Below are 9001 nucleotides of genomic sequence, written 5' to 3'. Positions count from 1 at the left end.
ACCGAGCACGGAGCCGCGGGAGACCGCTGTCGCTGCACGACGCAGCAGGCAAGGTCATCGTCGCCGCCGAGCATGGAGCGGCGGGAGGCCACCGCTGCGAGCACGGAGGAGAGCTGGATGCCGCCGTCGCCGCTGAGCACGGAACTGCGGTGGAGGCCACCGAGAACGGAGCCGCGTGGGAGGTTGCCGTCGCCGCACGGCGCAGCAGGGGACCTGGGGGGAGGTCGTCGTTGCCGCCGAGCATGGAGCGGCGGGGAGGCCATCGCCACCGCAAAAGCGTGGAGGAGCGCTGGATGCCACCGTTGCCGTCGAGCACGGAGCTGCGGTGGAGGCCACCGCCGTCGAGCACGTAGTGAGGAGGCTCGCGCCGATGAGCAAATCGAACCATGGCCACGGCGCTGAGTACTGGACCCGTTCGTCTTCTTCATTTTTGTCCCTGAGATACTCTTTGATTTCTTCACGTGAACCTGGATTGACCTCCAGCTACATGCGCAACAATTTGTTCGTTGAAGATGGATTCCTCGTGTTGCAGCTACAGGTTTTAAAGTCTGAAATCTAGTAAATCGGGTAGTTCTAGTTGAAATCTGGCAATGAGGCTTAATTAAACAGGCAATTGGGCTTAATGAACATGTCAATTTTTCTCGGTAATCTGGCATCCCCTACCAAATGAACACGAAAATTATTACTCCCTCCGTCCCAAAATATAAGGCATCTAATGATTAGTCAAAAGTCAATGTTTTTTAAGTTTGACTAAGTTTATACACAAAAATATAAACATTTACAGTACAGAATCAACATAAATAGATTCACCATAAAATATATTTTCTTAATATGTCCATTCGATATTGTAGATGTAAATATATTTTTCTAAATATTTAGTCAAAGTTAGTAAAATTTGACTTTTGACCAGTCCTTAACGCCTTATATTTTGGAACGGAGGGAGTAACATTCTAACCTGGCAACTAGGCCTAATTAATATGTCAATTAGTAGTAACAATTGAACATGGCAACTAAGCTGAATTTGTTTCACAATTAGTAATTCTGACAATTAGGCCTAATTAATCTGGAAATTAGTAACAACTAAATATGGTATAGCTAGACACAGTTAATCGGGCAATTAGTAATCAGGGTAACTAGAGTCTAAATTAATGTATGAAAGTACTAGCAACCGATTTTGTGATCTGAATGATTTATAGTGACATGCATGTTATAATATAAAAATATGTGAATTTTTTTAATACTTTGGCTTTGACCTATACATGCATGTAGTACCATTGCCAACATGCACTTTTGTGAGTATCCACTGTGATGAGACATGCATGCAATGCTAGCCTGACAAGAGCATGCAGCGACATCCAAACCTGCCAACCTACCGCATGCACTGTTCGGGTAGTTTGCCACCCGCCGCACAGATCGACTCCCGTGCGGCGCCGCCGGGTAGTCCGATCCAATATTAAATATGATGATACTATGATACTATTTTAGTATGATACTATGCATTGTGAGGTTAGGGCATCTTCAGCGGCGCGACGCAAACGGACGCTCAGCGACCGTTTGTGTCCGCCGTGATCGGAAATGCGTCCTGGCACCGCCTCCAGTGGGCGGCACGTAAAGTGATCACGTGCCGTCCGCGGAGACGCAAACCCGACCCAAATATGCGCTGAGTGCGTCTCCGCCGGGCCGCTACGGCGATCGCGAAAATGTCCACTCGGTCCTCGCACGGGCCCGCTCAGCAGCGGCACAAGCTGTCTCCGTCTTCCGCGGCATTACTTCCGGGCAGCGCGCTGCAGCCTTTGCAGGGCCGCGTTAATGACGTGCCTCGGCTTCCGCGAGCGTGCGCAACGTCGATGCGTCTTCTCCGCTAGCGTCGCTTCGGCAGTCTGCGGCCGCGTTAATGGCGATGCCTCGCGTGGCGCGCGGCCGTCGCCTACCTCTGAGCACGTAGTAATGGCGATGCCCCGCGTGGCGCGGCCGTCGCCCTGCCTCCGCGCTATATATACAGGGGCGCGAGCATCTCATCTCCTCCCCACAAACCCTAGCCACCGCTGCCGTAGCGCCGCTTCCTCTCAAGCGGACCCACCATGAGCGGCGCCGGACGCGGCCGGTGCGCCGCGCCTCCACCTCCGCCTTCACCTCCCACTCCACCTCCTCCGGCGTCGAGTTCCTCCGAGGAGTTCGACTCAGAAGATAGCACCGATCTCCTCCCACCTGGTCGGGGGACGCCGCGGCCCCGGCACTCGCGGCGCAGGAAGCCGGAGGAGGAGGCTGGCGGGCCACGCGGCGTTGGACGCCGGCGCTGGAACAGCCGCGAGTCGGCGGCGCCGCTGCAGTCGAGGACTCCGACTCGGAGATATCTTGGTCCTCAGATGACCACGATGCGCCGACGCCGGAGGAGAAGGCGGCGGAGCAGCGGGCCCTCGTCGAGTCTTTCGAGACGCTCAAGGATGAGGCCGCCAACGCGAGGCTGGAGCAGTGCCTGCAAGAGGACGCGGCGGCGCACCGAGCCATAGCGGGGCGGCGGAGAAGCAGGCGACGGAGCGACCCAACGACGGTGCCAGCCCGTAAGGAAGCAAGTAGTCTAGGCCTATAGATCTACTTTGTATAGTTTTTATGCATTTTTATGTATTACTTTCAATGTTTGTACTATGTTGCAATTCAAAAAAATGGGCGCCGGTGGGAGCACACCGAGACGTAAACGGACGCTCGCGACCACTTTTAGGCGTCCGAAATGCGTCGCGCCGCTGGAGATGCCCTTAGGCTAGCCATAGTGGGTAGTATCATACACTACTAGGAAAAGGCCTAGCCGTAAGATGGGTGTTAGTGGCGCACCAGGAGGGCAGTGCGCCACTACTACTTAGCAGTCGCGCACCGGAAAGTGGTGGGCCACTATAAAAAATGTAGTAGTGGCGCACCTCTTCCGTGGTGCGCCACCACTAAGTTTGACCATGGATTTGACCCAGCCATATACATAGCAATGGCGCACCATGTAGAGATGCGCCACAGCTATTTTATGTAGCAGTGGCGCACCTCTACATGGTGCGCCATTGCTATGTAAAGGGTGATGGAAATGTTTGGGCACCACTTAGCAATGGCGCACCGTATTCCACACCCCCCCCCGTGGATCGCCTTTTCGGGTTTGGAAAAAATAAATAAAATAGGTAGAAATTTCAAAAAATAAAATCCTTCAAGATGCCCATGTAATATGTCATCTAGGTTTAGTGCAAATTTAAAAAAATGAATTTTGATATATTATGCAAAATGGCGTCATCTTTCGGTAAAACGGGATTTCTGGTTGCATACAACCTCTGATGAAAAACTTTTTTATATCAAAATCTATCTACGCGAAATTTCCTATTCGAATTCAACGGCCTACGGCCGTTTGGACAAAAAATGGATTCCTGAATTGGAAAACAGAAACATGACTTTTTTCAAGTTTTAGATTTTGAAGAAAAAATTTAAAAAAAAAATTAGCGGTGGCGCACCCATGCCTTGGTGCGCCACGGACTAAGCTTCCCGCCCACGAATTTCAAAATGGTCGAGATTCAAAGTGGGAGGAGCCAGCCACTTACCCCCTCCTCCTCCTCCTCAACACATTCTCATGCTCTCATTCTCCTCTCCTCTCCTCCTCCTCTCCTCTTCTCTCCTCCTCTCTTTTCATCCTTTTCCTCTACTTCTCCTTTCACTCCGGCGACCTCCTCACTATGTTGACCTCCGGTGACCTCCTCACTATGTTGACCTCCGGTGACCTTACTTCCGGCGAGCTCCTCCGCTATGGTGACCTCCGGTGACCTTACTCTCCGACGACCCTCCGAGCGATCCTCCGGCGACCCTCCGACGACCCCCGGCAACCCTCTGGCTGCATTACCTCTAGCCTTCATCCTCTTGTTCATCCTCTCCTACATCCTCCATCTCCTCACCTCTCTTCACCTCTCCTACCTCTCTCATCCATCCTCACCGGCGGCTAGGCTAAGAAAAATGAGAATGAACATTGCACAAATAATTCTAGCAACAAAAACGAGAAAAATAACGAGCCAAAAAATTCGAAACAAAATGTGCCAGATCCAGATCCAGATCTAGAAATTTCAAATTTTAGTAGTGGCGCACCTTGTTTCTGTCTAGTGGCGCACCTCAGCATTTAGGAGTGGCGCACCATGAAGCTAGTAGTGGCGCACTACCTGGTGCGCCACTGCTAAGCCAAATAGCAATGGCGCACCACTAGTGCGCCACTACTAGGAGTTAGCAGTGGCGTGATAACAGTGGCGCACCACTAGTGCGCCACTGATGGCTATATGTGGTGAGCCACTGATTGCCTTTTTCCTAGTAGTGATATAGTAGTATCATGTATATGATACTTTTGTATGATACTAGATCCATAATGCATAGTATCATAGACTAGTATCATAGTTTTGCTATATTAATTGATTTGTAGAATCCCAATACAAATTTGTGTACAAGATTTATTTGATACTAACTTTTCTCGTGATGTGCGCTATGATACAGATATCTACACTATGATACTCTAATCTCATCTCTCATCCATAATTACCTGCCACATCAGCATTTTTGGTGGAGCTAGGATGCATGATCTATGCACTTATGGCATAGCTTAGTATCAGTAAGCCAAGTATCTATGTGCGAATCTTAGTGTATGATACTTTCCATTATAACTAGTCTAACTGGGAAGCAAATTCAGCCGACGTCAGCCTCATGTGGCGCCATTGCTGCGTGGCGTTGGTTTTGCTTGTCGTACCGCTGCTTCGCTCGGCTTCGCTTGCCGCTGGTACGTCGAGTTGGCATTGCTTGCCGTGTCGCTTCTACGCTGGGCCTCGCTTGCTTGGACCTGCACTTGCTTGCCCGCTTTGATTTTTCTCCTTTGCTGCAAGAAAGATATTTCATGCTGGGTGGTCGTGCGGTCCATGTATATAGGGTGGCGTCTCATTAGTTTCAATTTTCTGTCTAACCCCAACACAAGGTACTGAATGATACACACAAACAGCAAGAAGGGAAAAGGTTAAACTATATTACGTACGGAACCTGATCTTAGGTGCAACCTAGCAAGGAACTTCCGCACAACCCCTAATTGGAAAAAAAAAACTCGGTTTCAACACAGCTTACAATTGAGAAAAATTCACTTGCGACCCTAATTACAACCAGAAAATCTGAGTTGCGACCCATTTGTAATTAAAAAATCTCAGTTGTGATTCGACTTGCAACTGAAATATCTGAGTTGCGATCCTACTTGCAACTGAAAATCTCGGTTGCGATCTGATTTTCAACTAAAATATCTCAGTTGCGATCCCACTTGCATCTGAAATATCTCAGTTGTGATCCCATTTACAACTGCAAAATCTCAGTTGTGACCCCACACGCAACTGCAAAATCTTAGTTGTGACCGCACTTGCAAGTATCTCAGTTGCGAATGCACTTGCAACTAAAATATCCCAGTCACGACCGCACTTGCAAGTGAAAAATCTCAGTTGCAAGCCCAATTCCAACCGAAAATAAGTGTGAGCCCACTTGCAAATGAAAAATCTCAGTTATCATCTCATTTGCAATTGTTATAATTTTGATTTTTTGTACTATATTTAAAATTATAGAAAATATATAGAAAAAGTTGAGTTGCAACCCGCCCCTATCCGCTGGTCCTGTTTCTCCAACTACCGCTCTCTCTTTCTCCATGTAGAAACTATAACCTCGACAAAATGAGGCGAAAGAGACTAGCATCTCTAGTATGAAGACTAGCAGCCAAGATGAATAATAAAAAATAAAAAAACAACACAACACGCAGTATGTAAACAACGACGCAGACCAAAAGAAAACCAGGTATGTAAACAACGACGCAGACCAAACTAAGCACAACGTGTGTAAAACTGTCCCAAATATAGTTGTGCTGAGATGATTGATCCATGTAATTCCTATCGAGTTGTAAAGAAACGATTTGACTACTTTATGCAGAATAGTATTATATGTGATTGTACTATTTATTTGGGAGAAAGTAATAGATCTACTCTGTTCATATGGCCTAATCGTTTTACTGTTCAATTGGGAAATTTAACTTTACTCTTGTGCTTATATGCTCGCATGTCCTGTTGGATAATTAGGCACAATTTCCATGATTAATTCCAGAATATAAAACATGATGGCAGCAACTACTAACATGTGAAACTCAAACATACTAGATGCATTAATCAACATGAGTAGCAGCAGCGCAAACGGTAAAGCATCCATCGCTAAACGGATCGAGATATGTCGCACGTACCGATCCGGTGGTGGTGGCGGTGGAGGTGTAGCGAGACGATGTCGCAGCGATAACGTTGTTGATGACAACGTTGTTGACGACGGGGACGACGGGTCGAAGTAGACGGCGTTGAAGACGACGGTAGGCAGCACCGCCCGACTTGGACGGAAGGCGACCCGTGATGAAGAGCTTGAGCGATCGCGCGGAGCGCTTCCCAAAAACCTAATTCGCCCTCTCCCGTACAGGATCGCAAGGACGAACGGTTCCGGAGACCTGCTCTCCCGTTCGCCGATGCACGTCGGCGCGCGGGATGGAGTAGGCTACGATGGCGGCGCAAGCGAAGAGAGGTGGAAACTCTAACTCGTGTATTGGATGTGTTTCTGCGGTAGCCGGGCGGGGAGATTATATAGGCTCGGGAAACCCTAGGCAACGTGGGCCACGCCCACGTCGCACGAACGTTTCGAGTCGGTTACGGATAGCCCACGATCCGGGAGCGACCCGAACCGACTCAATCGCGATGCGTCCGTCTAGGACTCTGTTCGTTTTCCTGAGCTGCAAAAAGTAAGGAAAGTCTCGGCTCGAGGCTCAATCCACTCACCACGAGCGCAGCGCGCGTCGTGACGTGTCGAGTCGAGTCGAGTCGAGACGAGACGAGCGAGCGAGGAGGAGGAGGAGCGCGCGTGTAGCACTCCTATTCTCACTCACTTACTAGTGGTGGAACAACCCACCTTATAAGGTGGTCTAACTTCCTCCCAACTTTCCATGTGGGACTAAACTTCCCACCTCTTGCCACTCCCTAGTGAGCTGCCACCAACTTGGGCTCAAACTCACAAGGTTGCCACTATGTGGGCTTTGAGATTTATAGGAAAAACTGAAATCTAATTTGGGCCACTAAAAATGGGCCCAATATTTCAACAATCCCCCACCAGATCTCAAATCCCCATTTAGAGATTTACCAATACTCGCTGCTTGTTTATATACCAGTGTTTCAGCGGAGACTGTTAAGTTGAACTTCCACCTAGAACCTTAAGCTACATCCACTCACACTTGAACAATGGACTAAGCCTTGAATTGCAAGTTTTGCGTGAACAGGGTTTCACTCAAAGTCATGACCAGTACATGGCTGCCGGTAGCCTACCCCGCGGGTGAAGCATATGCGTCATACTTCATGGTCTCTTCATGAGTTTACTAGAGATCACCCAAATCTCATAGATTGCGACGTTTAACAATCGGACTCATATAGGTGTATTATTTCAAGAATGCTACGTAGGACAGACATCTTTGCTAAAATAGCCAACATAAACACATTAAGGCTTGTTGCCAACCTGCCTTACAGCAAGCCGAGAGTTGTGCATCTTCACATAGAGAGGGTTACATAATACTCTCCTCAATTAAACCACTAGTTTGTTCTTCCCAGGTCCTAATTCACGGGATCTCCGATCACAAAGGTTGGGTTACCACTATGGCGTAACATCAACGGGTCTCAAACCCATCTCCCTCGATGCACTTTCTATCACATTACGTGATAGTCCCTTTGTAAAGGGATCTGCCAGGTTTTTGTACTGTTTGAATATATGTAACGATTATTACTCCGGAGTTTCGCAATTTCTGACAGACTTCAAACGTCTCTTGACGTGTCTTGATGACTTCGCGTTATCCTTAGAATTGTTCACTTTGACAATTACAGTTTGATTGTCACAATTCAAAAGGATTGCCGGAACAGGTTTTTCAACCACGAGGCAAGTCCATCAAGAGCTCACGCAACCATTCGATTCAACGGTGGTTGTGTCTAAAGCAGTAAGTTCGCTTCCATAGTTGACCTCGTCAATATGGTTTGCTTACAAGATCTCCATGACATCTGCGCCACCTTCAAAGGTAAATACATACCCACTAGTGACGTAGAGATCAGCTACATCAGAGATCTAATTCGAATCACTATATCCTTTAAGCACAATTGGATTGCCTGAATAGTAAATCTCATAAGTCATTGTACTATATAGGTAGTGCATGACCCTATCAAGTGCATGTGAATGATCAATACCCGGGTTTGACATGAACCTACTCAACTTGCTAACAACAAAAGAGATGTCAGGTCTAGTCGCGCTCGCTGAATACATGAGTGAGCCAACGATGCGAGAATATCTCAATTGATCTATGGCAATCCTCCGGTTCTTGCGTAGTGTCACACTCGGGATCATAAGGTGTTGAAGAAGGCTTGCTATCAATATGGCCGAACCGGCTCAAGATCTTCTCAACATAATGGGATTGCGTTAGAGTAATCCCACTCTCGTTCTTAATCAGCTTGATGTTCAGAATCACATCGGCTTCTCCCGGATCTTTCATATCAAAGCTCTTTGACAAGAAAGACTTGACCTCGTGTATTACTTTCATGTTTGTACCAAAGATCAGAATATCATCCACATACAAACATAGTATAACACCTTCGCCCCCACCATGGCGATAGTAAACGCACTTGTCGGCCTCATTGACAACAAAGCCTACGAAGTTAAAGTTCTATCAAACTTCTCATGCCATTGCTTAGGTGCTTGTTTTAGGCCATATAAAGATTTCAGCAACTTGCACACCTTTCTTTCTTCACCTTTTACTACAAACCCATCAGCTGATCCATATAGATTTCCTCTTCCAACTCTCCATTAAGGAAAGCTGTCTTTACGTCCATTTGATGAACGATAAGACCATAGGAGGCAGCCATGGATAGTAGTACTCGAATGGTGGTAAGTCTAGCGACAGTGTGAATAGGTG

The sequence above is a fragment of the Lolium rigidum genome, chromosome 7 (genome assembly GCF_022539505.1).
Source record: "Lolium rigidum isolate FL_2022 chromosome 7, APGP_CSIRO_Lrig_0.1, whole genome shotgun sequence".
Classification (NCBI taxonomy): Eukaryota; Viridiplantae; Streptophyta; class Magnoliopsida; order Poales; family Poaceae; genus Lolium; species Lolium rigidum.
This window is presented reverse-complemented; position numbering follows the sequence as displayed.